This window comes from Taudactylus pleione, unplaced genomic scaffold (assembly GCF_031769625.1).
Source record: "Taudactylus pleione unplaced genomic scaffold, aTauple2 ptg000517l, whole genome shotgun sequence".
NCBI lineage: Eukaryota > Metazoa > Chordata > Amphibia > Anura > Myobatrachidae > Taudactylus > Taudactylus pleione.
Genome location: NW_028284919.1, coordinates 6,441,356 through 6,454,486, shown reverse-complemented (window position 1 = coordinate 6,454,486; position 13,131 = coordinate 6,441,356). Strand labels below are relative to the sequence as shown.

Here is a 13,131-nt window from a genome sequence, read left to right as displayed (position 1 = left end):
ACAAATGCAGAATTTTTTAAAATTTACTTTAGGGACTTAAAAATATGCTAGTACCCATTTTCATGTACCCCAAATTTGATGGGACCACTTAAAAAAAATGAAAACAATAACCTAAGTGCTCTTCTGCAACACTTCTTCAATGTCGGGAAAAAACCACCTGCTGCGGCTATTTAAATCCCCGACTTTCAATTAAAGGCTACAACGGGGGTACCCATACTGTTCCCCCATGTTTTTACAATTTAGGGGGGTCTTACAATTTTTTTAAGGAAAAATTCGTAACTTTACGCAAATCCAACTTTGGAGTTTCCCGTTTTCGCTAATTTTATATTGAATACGGGGATAAGTGGGAGCGCGCCCGATACTTTAACGCAGGTAAAAACTCCGATATGAAACGTTAACTGCGACAGTGAAGTTAACGTTTCATATTGATTACCCCTCTTATTGGCACTCAGGGTCACCATCCAATGGGATTTTAATTTATAACTAAAAAGAGTTCACTACTGTCTCTTCCCCAATGTGCTTATTTATTACTTACTCATACCTCCCAACATTCTTAATATCAGTATCCGGACCCCCATGCGCTGTGCCCAAAAAGGAGGTGTGGCCCAGTGGTGATAGGGGCATGGTCTTGTGTAAAGCCCCCATTTTCAATACTCTAGGGGCAAGCTCAGCACTTCTGGAGATGCTGGGCTGCCCCCAGGCTCTGCCATTGCAGCTGCTCCGTGGGCTTTGCGGCGCCATCAGTACCACTGCTGAGCTGCATATGGGATCGGGATTGAAGAACCGACCTTTGGCAACTGCGGGGGGCATTCAGAAAGGGGGGCCCAGGGGAACTTGCCCCTCCTTAACTCAGCCCTGCCTAAAGATCTGGTGCATAATACTGATCACTGTACTGTAAGTGAAATATTACCAGTGATGTATAAAGTGAACGCAAAAAAATTCCGTCTCGGGGGCATGTTATGGGAGTGTCATGGGCATGTCAGTCAAAGTGGCGGCATTTTTATTCGCACACTGCAGCCACAGAGGCCAAAACCAGACAGGGAAACTGTGCCTGCCCTATGGCTGGTGCAAGCTTCAATAGTGCAAGTGATGGTGGCATCTAAATAATCACCAGCGTTATTCACAGATGCTGAAAGTGAACGTCTCAGTCCCAAAACAAATGGCACAAGTATGCCTTATGAAGACACAGAGAGACTTATTTCGGATTGGTCATACACCACACCTCTGCTCTGTTATACCTTAACAACTGCCAGCGGCGACATATGCCATCCATGTCCATGGTTTTTCTGTCTACAGAGCTGTCCCTGCTGTGGTGGTAGGGCAACGCCAGCTGCAACTGTCAATATTGATAGCTGCAGCTGTCGGAACGGTCAGACGAACTGGGCCATTCATACATTGCCCAATTGAGCAGCGCCGATAATGACAAGGGCGCATAGCGCCCCTGTTATTTACCACCCAGTCCCCCAATAATACCTGGGGAAGAAGCGGTATCAGCGCACATAACGTGTGCTGATACCACTTCGGCAGTTCATACATCTCCCCCAATATTGTAGTAAATGTATATGCTGACAAGGCATTCAATCGTATTGCTAGGCCCATCTAATTAAACTGAGAAAATTCCAGCATTTTGGCTTCCCCTTCCTACATGTTTTTAAGGCTCTATAAAGGACACACCCAGAGACTGTGCTGATTAATTTGATATGCGACACTCTGTGTGCAACTGAGCCTGTATACGGAACTTAGCGTGGAAAAAAGCTGTAGCCGGTACATCGTATGCTGATTGAGAGACTCAGTCACACACAGATTACACAGTCTCCTGGCGCGACATAGTCACACCACATGTGAACAGACGCATGTTCGGCCAAAAAAGATACAAAAAGAGATGGCTGGCGCTAGCAGAGTTTCACTGGACCAGGCGCGCCAAGAGGGGCTATTTGGTGAGTGTGCAGCAAAGTTGCTTCCCTCATAGACTTCAATGGTGGGAACCGCAGTGTGTGTCATGTCATTTTAATAGGGGGGCTAGAGGTACCAGCGGGCCTTAATGCCCCGCATGCTGGTACTTGTGTCTCTACAAGTAACGGCATGTGGGGGAGGCTTGCTGGGACCTATAGTCGCCCTGTAAAAGACAATATTAATTGATATCTATTATTTAACCCTATTAATCCTGCATCCACTGGCTACAGCCCAGGCCTAGGGTACACTAGAGAGGGGGGACAACTTTAATTGGGGGGTCCCCACCTCCTAGGAATCCCCGGCCTGGGCTGACTAAATGGGGGGGAGGCTTTGGCTGGGGCCCCGTCCAGCGTGTCCCATGACTGCGGCATTACCCTCCCGCTAGTGAAGCCTGGTGCTGGTTCTAAAGATACAGGGGTCTCATGCGCCATATTTTACCTGTATTTTTAGATCCAGCGTTGTATCCAAGAGCCAGGTGCTGGTTCATTAAATACGGGGAACCCCTACGTTATTTTTTCCCATATTCTTTGAACCAGCATCGGCTCGAGAGCCCGGGGATGGTTATGCTTGGGATTTAAAATTAACATTTTAATGGCTTATTTAAAAGCAGAAGCATACATGGATCTCGCTGATCTGTGTATGCTTCTGCTCAACACACTGCATATATTAGGAACTTTAAGTGCAATTTTAGGGCCAATACGAGTCAACTCGCACACTCCACAACACAATCATTATCACCATTGAATGGCAATTGTTAGTTAACATGCTTCATAATAAATTTAATATTTGCTGCGGAAAAGTTCCAATGATAAGCTACAATTTGTAATCGCAGCCCAACACGATTCTTAGTAAATCTCCTTCTTGGTCTGTAAATGCTCATCTTCACATATAACTGGGATTAGCAAATATGACCTGCTAGGCAATTCCGTCCACTCTGTTGTCTCTTATCTTCCATAACCTGTATGCTGCCCGAAGAGTAAATTCTAAATATTTAATATGTGGTCCTCAAAAATTTACTTAAACTGGTTAACTGGCACCCAGCTGAAATCATTGCCCACATCTGGTGTAGAAGGTTTCTGCATAACATGTTAATTCTGGCCAAAACCACCACATTAGTGTGGTTAAAACTTCCCCTTTTCCTAAGGAATTACAGGGCTACCAAATTTGCTAGCATGGCAATCACCCCAAAACACCAAAGGGTAAATTTCCTAAAGATAGTTTTTTCTATGTGGCTTGAGCGCTGGATTTAAATGAACAATAGTGATACTCCCAAACTCAGGCTTGTTTTTTGTGTGTTACTATTGCTCTTCTAAATCCAGCCTTCAAGGACGCAGAGAATCAACAGCATTGAAAACTGATCTTTAGTACGTATACCCCACGTGTTAGGTAGGGAATACATATGAATTACCGCCGGACACAAGTCCGGCGATTCAAGTCCCGACAGCGGCAGACCGACACGGCTGAAAATCCTGATCGTCCCCAGGTAGGTATCAACTAACCTAACCCCTCTAACCCTAACCCTCTTTAAGGGTGCCTAACCCTATCCTTCCCCCCAGTGCCTAACCCTAACCCCCCTCTAACAAAGCCATAAATTGTTACTTGGAAACAGTGCAGCCTCATTTGCTGAATTTTGTATAGCTGATTATTGTAAATATTATAAAGACTCCATTATCACAAAGCCAACAAGTACACAGAGGTCCTCGTTATTCCATCTACGTATGCTGAAGACAAAACACTCTCCGATAATGAATCCATCAAGTGGATGTTTGATTTGTGATGGCTTTCCTGCCAATATCACATGAGGAGGATGAAAGTTCAGGAATCATTGTCAAAGAAGCCACAAGACTCGCTGATAACGATTGCACCAAATACACTAGGAGCTTGTTATTCCATTTATTATTATTATTGTTTATTTATATGGCGCCATAAGTGTTCCGCAGCACCTTACAAAGTACATAAACAAATAAGTGACCAGTAACCTACAATACAATACAGTGCAGGACAAAAACATGGATAATATACATTGCTACATTAGCGACCATAACACCCAAATAGCAACAGCAGAACCAACCAGGTGCCCTACTGGGAAGAAAGGAGTATATGAAAATAAAGTAAAGAGAAACACAAGAGGGTAGAGTGTCCTGCTTGTAAGTGCTTACATTCTAAAGGAATTTGAGCCAATGTCATATGACGAGGGCTGAATTTCAGGCATTGTGGTCAAAGAGACCTGAACAAAAGCATAATTTGCTGAAGACAAAAAGACTCTTACCACCAATCCGCCAAGTACACTGAGGACCCCGTCATTTCATTTCCAGTTGGTATGCTGAAGACTAAAGACTCTATTATCACAAAGCCATCAAATACACTGAGGCCTTGTCATTCCATTTACAGTAATGTTAGGTGAGGAGGATGACAGTTCAGGCATCATTGTGAAAGAGACATCGCCTGAAATCCTATATGATGAAGAATCAGGAGGTCAGCAATGCTTTGAGCATCATCTGACCGAATTCCTGCTATTGAAAAAGAGTCAAGAATTTACACTTGCCCAAAATGAGACAACCCAACACATGAGCACGTCAATTCTGAGGAGGAGGAATCATACCAAACACTGTACCATGGATTTGAAAAAACAAAACAAAAACTTTTATTGCAATAAAAACCAATTTAAAAAAGGAAGAAAAGGAAGTAGATGCATATTCTTGTAATATACTGTACTATGTATAGTCACATTAGATCTAATATCTATTATTAATGTCTATTGATATTGCAGTGTTTGTTGTTGCCAGTTACAGGCCTAATTCCTAGTTAGTCAAAAAGTGTCAATAATGCCTACAAAGTGATCAGTATATCCAGAACCTGACTACATTGTATTCAATACGTTTCCCTAATCTCACAATATTATTCTTTATAATTTACGAAAGGATTGAAACCAAACATGGAAAAATTGATTGGCAGGAAATAAGGCTGTGCAATATATATAATGAAAGAGGAATGTATGTTCTGCTGTGATATAAGTTGATAATTTCCTCAATAAAAAGAAATAAAAGGAAGTACAGTAGCTGCATATTTCTGTAATATACTACGGCCAGTCATGTACTCAGAGTACCCCTGTGATCTAATGAAAATCTTTTTGGTATTTTTCCTTTAGAAGTGAGTTGTAGATGTTGGACCCAATTTTCACCGTGGTCCTGCGGTGGTTGCAAAATGCAACGCTGGCCTTTAAGGTGAGGTCTTCAATTCTTCCCACACGTGGTGTTGTAAATGGGGAAATAAATACAACAAGCCTCCATGGTACAGATCAATTTACCCAATCCAAGATTTTACACAATATGCTGTGTACTCACCTTGAATGGGATATATTATACGCCTTGGACATTCACTTTCTCATCCCGATGTCCGTCGGTATATTACTATGGGTCCTTATACCCAGTCCAAAAATAATTATGGATATAGACTAATTTCTTTATAAAACAGTAATTTTATTTCTTAATCGGTATATGATAAAAAGGTCTGAGTGGTATGTTGTTAATTTCACCAGACCTCAAAAAACACACAACAATTTCTGTTTAAGTAAAAATTTCAAATATATAAAAATGCAAAAATAAAAAAATATCTTGTATCGCTGGCAGATCGCTACGTGTGTACGCAGCATTAGTGCGGGTCTCAGTGGGAGTTAATCCTGATTTTATTTTCAACCCCATAGCAGGTGAAAAGTACAATAGGGAAAAATCTTTTTTTAAGGTAAAAATGTGCTAAACCTCTGGTAACACCTCTCCCAATGAATAATCATGCACTTGTAGGCATTTAAATAGTATAATTTGGCCAATAATGAATGTCATTTTTCAGGTGATTGTTTGTAAAAAGTTCAACATGGGTTTAATTAGGTGGGACATGTATGTTAGGGTGCTGCACTGATGGGACGTTTTGAACTTGTAGATGAGAGTCACAGGTGTATTTTCCTACTATTATGAAACTTGCTTAAAAACAATTCAAAATCACATTACAGACATTTTTCTGTACCCCAAAATAATCTAATGGCTTTAAATTTGGTAAAAAATACTTGTTTTCTATCGTTTTTCCGCTGACACTTTAAGAAACTCAAATACTTTGATAAGGCCACAAATAGCCTTTTATACTGTTATTCAATGTTATTTGCCACTTTTCTGGGGTTCATCGTATTTTCCCCACTTTTCATGCACTTCCCCGAGTCATGCACTGTAGACTGTCCGCACGGGTGCCCAAATAAGCATTTTCTAATTGAATATCGAGGGTCGTAGGAGCACAATGCTAAAAATAACCTTTTATTTGCATGTTAAAATAACCTGTTATATACATGTTAATCTTAGCTTAATGCTCTTAATAGATTGGTCAGCAATGGAGCTGGCCACACTGGTACTACAGTTATCAATAGAGACTCCTATTCTGTGTACAGCTTTTAAATACACTTTTTTTTCAGTTTTGAGCACCAGATGGCGCTGGATATTAGTTTGATCACATTGTGAGTAAGTGAACGATATAATTGTTTTTTACTCTACTTATACAGTCGTAGACATCCATAAAACAATAACTTATTAAGCATTTGATAATGTTTATGAGTTTCAGACAATAATGAACAGACAAAATATAACTAAATATAACATTAATGTTATGTTGCAGCTGTAAAGTTCTGCAAAATGATTTGTTTTACATGTTTCCATAAAGTTAATTATGTTTTGGGCAGCTATGAATATTCACTGTACTGTTGGCAAACTTTCTGTGATGTAATCGAACTTCAGGAATCCTGCAAGATTTGAACGATGATATAATATTAACCTTCCTCTCAGTATAAACCAACCATGGCCATGATTTCAGATACATTTATGGTACAAATATGTTTTAACTTCCTTTTTTAATTCAACGTTCATTACTTCACCCATTGTGATTTTAATTTCACTATAAACCATTATCAAGTATTGGGGGTAGGAATTCTAGAATACAAATATTTTACTTTCTCCATTTTCTTAGTGTAGTTTTATTGTGAACTACAGAAAAAAGGAATTTGCCCTCCAACACACTGCAGCTAAATCAAAAATACTTGAATCCTACATAATAATAGAAATTCAGAGGTATTGGTTACAAACATTTGCAAATATATGAATAAGCGCTGGGCCAACGTCAAGGCTCCTCTATACCAGCGTCCCTAACATTAAGGGGTTCACATCCGAGAAGCAAGGCACCCCAAAAAATTCCAGCCAAGGACCATCCCCAGGGCATCACACGGAAAAAAGGTGATAGTGAAGTGTAAAGGATAGATGTGTAAAGATAAATCAATAAGTGTTAATGAAATGTAAAAGAATTAAAATGACATAAATAATATACAAACGATTAGAGAAGTGAAAAAATATTCTATATGAATTAAGTGGTGATGACATGAGAAACCCCGCCCTTTACAAGCACCTGTAGTATGTCATTAAGCTGAGTGAGCAACTACCAAATTTTTTGCTTGTAGTTTATTGTAACAGATATAGAAACTATGTATAATAACACACCTGCACAGCTTGGAAATGTGTCACTGTTAGTTCTACATCAGTATACTGTACAGTACATGTGGATTACATCAGAACAGTTCAAAGGGGATCTGGTCAATATCTCGACATTCTGGATGCCGGCGCTTAGAATGCAGACACCTGTCAGAATCCCAGCGTCGGCTTCCCAACTGCCGGCATCCCGATGGTAAATACTGCAGTTAGGGGATGGAAAAAGAAATAGGTAAGCGCTTCTAAATAACACAATTAAGTGTGTATATAGTATGAGCTAGTCTAGGCTGCCCCTACAATGTGGGTCTGGATACTCCACAGAAATTGGTAAACTGCTAAAAATAAAATAAAGGTGCCTGTGACCAGCTGCTGATTTAAAATATTTAGCTTCATTCAATATCATATAAAATACACAAAATATAAAATGCAGGTGGAAAATAGTTTCTTTGGATATCAATATTAACAACAATTATAACATATACTTTCCTAAAATAGCATTAGATCCTAGTCATTAGGTTTACAAATAACTTTAGTAGCACAACAGAATTAATTCAAATAATTCATCTATATAAAAAATTAATTATAGCAGCAATGAGGTTGTTAGTTGAGCAGATTAGTATCAGAAAGTGCAGTTCAGCCATTTGTTAGTAAGCCGAGGAGTTAATGAACCAGCAATTTGATGGAGACAAAGTTCATGCATGCACTAAATAGATTCCTCTACCTTTGTTAAGGGAGGATGTCTCCAGACAGTCCGTGCCTTGTCTATTTTAATTGGTGTGCCGATATGGTAATCTCATAGCACTCAGAAGCCAAGGTATATACTGTTTGTATGCTTTATACCTGAATGTAAACTGCTGATAAAGCTTGTGGCTGCTCACCCAGCAGCTGGTGGTGCAGAATCCCAGCGCAAAGGGACCTCCGCTCCTGTAACACGGCCCCTCCGCTACCTTGTGCTGATGTGCAGCGGATACTGCTGTACAGGCTTCCCGTTTCCGCATTCCACCTGCGTGTCAGTGACAATTCTACTCCAAGCCCTAGTTATCACATACAGTGCATCCGGAAAGTATTCACAGCGCTTCACTTTTTCCACATATTGTTATGTTGCAGTCTTATTCCAAAATGGAATACATTAATTTTTGTCCTCAAAATTCTACACACAATACTCTATAGTGATTGACAACGTGTAAAAAGTTTTTTTTGAGATTTTTGCAAATTTAATTAAAAAAAAAACAACTAAGAAATCACATGTACATTAGTATTCACAGCCTTTGCTCAATACTTTGTTGATGCACCTTTGGCAGCAATTACAGCCTCAAGTCTTTTTGAATATGATGCCACAATATTGGCACACCTTTCTTTGGGCAGTTTTGCCCATTCCTCTTTTCAGCACCTCTCAAGCTCCATCAGGTGGATGGGAAGCGTTGGTGCACAGCCATTTTCAGATCTCTGCAGTGGCGGAACTGCCAGAGACAATGAAGTCAGTTGCTGCCGGGCGCCAGCCCTGAATGGGGCAACTCCTCCATTGTCACTCGTTCCTTGTCCTGTGCTGAAAAAACATAGGAGCCGCCGAGCTGAGCCCCGATCAGTATCAGTGGCGCTTCTCCTCCTGACCTGTCTGGACTGCTCTGGATAGAGGACGTCACATAACATGTGATCGTGACCCTGCCTGCCTGTCTGAGGAGCCGGAAGAAAGACAGTGCGGCCGGCACGGACGTGTAAGGGCTGCGTGCAGTTGTAACTATGGGGACCCTGGAGAGAAGACGGGAGTCAGCGCGGCCGGCAGCTATCACTGGGGAGCGAACGGGAGTTGGGATAGGCTGAGCAATGGCTGAAAAACATAGTACAGTAAGTGCAAGCCCTATGGAATGGGGGGGGAGTGGTACTGTAGGTGCTGAAGAAAGTTAAATATTTAAAGAGCATTTTTTTTTTTAACTTTGTCATGTCATGTTAAACTCATGATACATTTAAAAAGCAAGAAGCTGTGTGGGGGAATCTGAGTGAATATTGAGAGTGTGTGTGGGGTTTGTGTGAGATGGGGGATGTGTGTGTGTGGGGTGAGGTCTGTGTGAGATGGGGGAGGTCTGTGTGAAATGGGGGATGTGTGTGGGTGGGATTTGTGTGAGATAGGGGATGTGTGTGTGTAGGGGGGAGGTCTGTGTGAGATGGGGGATGTGTGTGTGGGGAGGTCTGTGTGAGATGGGGGATGTGTGAGGGTGGGGTCTGTGTGAGATGGGGATTTGTGTTTGTGTGTGTGGGGGGCTGTGTGAAATGGTGTATGTGTGTGGGTGGAGTGCTGTGTGTGTGTGAGCCAGGGAGCTGCTTGAGGGGGGTAGAAAGCTGTGTGGGCAGGTCTGAATCAGGTGTGTATGTGTGTGTCTGTGCGCGGGGGAATGGGGGGAGATCTGAGTGACGGGGGAGAGCTTTGTGAGGGTTATATAAACAATTTATATATAAATTAATATGGGGCCCCAAAGTGGCATATTTATTAATTATTGGGTCCTAGTCCCGATAATATTTTTTTATTGCCGCTATTTGCATGAACGCGTATTTATATAGATAGATATTTATGCACCTTATTTATTTTCCCTTTTCTCAGGGGGGGCGCACAACCCTAACTTGCCTCCGGGCGACTGGGATGAACTTACGCCACTGGATCTCTCCAGAGATGTTCAATCGGATTCAAGTCTGGGCTCTGGCTGGGCCACTCAAGGACATTCACAGAGTTGTCCTGAAGCCACTCCTTTGATATCTTGGCTGTGTGCTTAGGGTCATTGTCCTGCTGAAAGATGAACTGTCGCCCTAGTCTGAGGTCAAGAGCGCTCTGGAGCAGGTTTTCATCCAAGATGTCTCTGGACATTGCTGCATTCATCTTTCCCTCTATCCTGACTAGTCTCCCAGTTCCTGCTGCTGAAAAACATCCCCACAGCATGATGCTGCCACCACCATGCTTCACTGTAGGGATGGTATTGGCCTGGTGATGAGCGGTGCCTTGTTTCCTCCAAACACGCCTGGCATTGACGCTAAAGAGTTCAAACTTTGTCTCATCAGACCAGAGAATTTTGTTTCTCATGGTCTGAGAGTCCTTCAGGTGCATTTTGGGAAACTCCAGGCGAGCTGCCATGTGCTTTTTACAAAGGAGTGGCTTCCGTCTGGCCACTTTACCATACAGGCCTGATTAGTGGATTGCTGCAGAGATGGTTGTCCTTCTGGAAGGTTCTCCTCTCTCCACAGAGGAATGCTGTAGCTCTGACAGAGTGACCATCGGGTTCTTGGTCACCTCCCTGACTACGGCCCTTCTCCCACGATCGCTCAGTTTAGACGGCCGGCCAACTCTAGGAAGAGTCCTGGTGGTTCCGAACTTCTCCATTTATGAATGATGGGGGTCACTGTGCTCATTGGGACCTTCAAAGCAGCAGATATTTTTCTGTACCCTTCCCCAGATTTGTGCCTGAGACAATCCTGTCTCGGAGGTCTATAGACAATTCCTTGGACTTCATGCTTGCTTTGTGCTCTGACATGCACTGTCAAGTGTGGGACCTTATATAGACAGGTGTATGCCTTTCAAAATCATGTCCAAACAACTGAATTTACCACAGGTAGACTCAAATTAAGCTGTAGGAACATCTGAAGGATGATCAGTGGAAACAAGAAGCACCTGAGCTCAATTTTGAGCTTCATGGCAAAGTCTGTGAATACTTAAGTATATGTGATTTCTTAGTTTTTTTTAAATTAAATTTGCAAAAATCTCAAATTTTTTTTTACACATTGTCATTATGGGGTATTCTGTGTAGAATTTTGAGGACAAAAATTAATTTATTCCATTTTGGAATAAGGGTGTAACATAACAAAATGTGGAAAAAGTGAAGCGCTGTGAATACTTTCCGGATGCACTGTATTTTTATTAAGCAGATCACATTTCCCATAACTGTAATGGGAAATGTGATCTGGCCAAAGTTACTAAAAATAAATTGTGAAAAAATAGTGATAAATTGTGAAAAAATACTTGGGGAAGCTCTGTGATAATAACGCCACCTGGAGATGGAGTCATCCAGGGTCTCCCCTGGTTCCCCGATTCCTGCTCTGTTCTAACAGGCAGAGCAGAGCCAGGAGCCAGGCCCCAGTGATCAGCTGTTGGTCTAAATAGACTACAAACTGATCACTGCAAAAAATAAACAAACACCTTCATCCAGGGTGATCGTGATGTGTTCCGGGGCTCCGGTCAGCTGGTCTCTCGGTTTCTGCACTGTGACCCTGGCCAGCTGCTGCATAGAACAGCCGACCGGGGTCACAGTGCAGGACGGGAGACGAGCTGACCGGAGCCTTGGAAGAGATCACTAACCATCGATGACAGGAGGTAAGTGAAAGCGGGGGGTGTGATACCCCTAGTTCTGGGAGTATCACTGTTGAGGGCCATTTAGTGTAAAACACTTATATATGTATTTAATTAATGTTGGATACTATATATAAATAATTAAAATATGCAGTTCATGTATTTACACAGTGTTAAATAGTAAAAATGCCAGTATATATATATATATATATATATATATATATATATATGCCAGTTTCTTTTATTTACATGTGCAACCCCTCTCTTGGAGGGGAACTTGGAGCAGCCTGCCCTCCCTAGACTATGTGCATTGATGGGCACGCAGCAGGGAGGTCTGAATGCAGCCGCTATATAGGGGAAAACTGCCCCATAGAACAAGCCCAGTATGTGAATGGGCTAAAGCAGCGCGTGCGGCCGGCGGGAAGGAGGCCAGCACGCGACAGCTGCTTATATAAGGAGGACTAGCAGGGGGCCGTTGGTGTAGTTCACCTGAGTGAGTGACGTGGAGTGGACCTCCTGTGTCAGGAGTCCCGCATCTCAGGGGACGTCGGTGGCAGTGCCGTTGGCCGGGAGAGCTGCCTGCGGTGAGAAGTGTAGGACTTACCGGCAGGTGCTGCACAAAGCTGCCACTGCTGTGTGGAGACAGTCAGGACGGGGCTTGACAGGAAGCCAGGCAGCCACTTAAAGAGGAAGCTGTGTTGTCAGCGGGACCGCCCAGAAACCTCCCCAGTGCTGGTAACCGAAGATCGGGGACTGCCTTCCTCGGTGGGAGGAGAGGCTGGGATGCTTTGGAGTGACAGCTGGAGCTGTCAGCTTGTATACTGGATGGCTGGACTGCCAGTGAGACTATTAAGGACACTGTGAGTACAGCAAACACCGTTCTTTGGGCCTGACTCAGAGCCGGACGCAATTAGCGCTCGCTCGTCCAGAAAATAGGGGTGGCTATTCAAATGAACCGTTCGCTCTTTGCGGTCTGTTCACGCCTCTAGGTCTGAACGGTCGTTTTTTGGGAAACTACGCCCCCTGGCTGCTCGCATCCTACGTCATGTCCGCTATTTATTAGATTAATCGAGTACATCGACCAGGGTATGAACTGCTCGCTATTCTTGTGGTTGGTTTTTGCTACCACAATTTTGCGAGCAGTTCTGGCTATTAAATAACCCAGTGACGTGGTCAATGACGCTGCTGTTTTAATTATGCACACCCATAAAACGCCCGTTTTGACCTTTAAGCACGCCTGCGTTCGGATCTCCACTCCCCGTTTTCAAGCACCTTCCCCTGTTACCACCCACATACACCTCTATCTGTCACTCAAATTATCAGGCATTCGCT

At 42.8% G+C, this 13,131-nt stretch overlaps 1 protein-coding gene across 6 annotated transcripts in view; it reads right to left on the bottom strand.

Annotated features, from left to right (window-relative positions):
- RNF32 (ring finger protein 32) overlaps nt 1-12,509 on the bottom strand; it is a 149,246-nt gene extending 136,737 nt beyond the window's left edge. For 4 of the 6 annotated variants that reach the window (XM_088450350.1, XM_088450354.1, XM_088450351.1 and 1 more), the window contains exon 1: nt 12,404-12,509. The gene's annotated coding sequence lies outside the window, so the exon portion shown is untranslated. Of the gene's footprint in view, nt 1-7,481; nt 7,511-12,288; nt 12,371-12,403 lie in introns of those variants that run through there. The other 2 variants (XM_088450355.1, XM_088450352.1) reach the window with 2 other exon arrangements.
- Nucleotides 12,510-13,131: the final 622 nt, after the last annotated feature.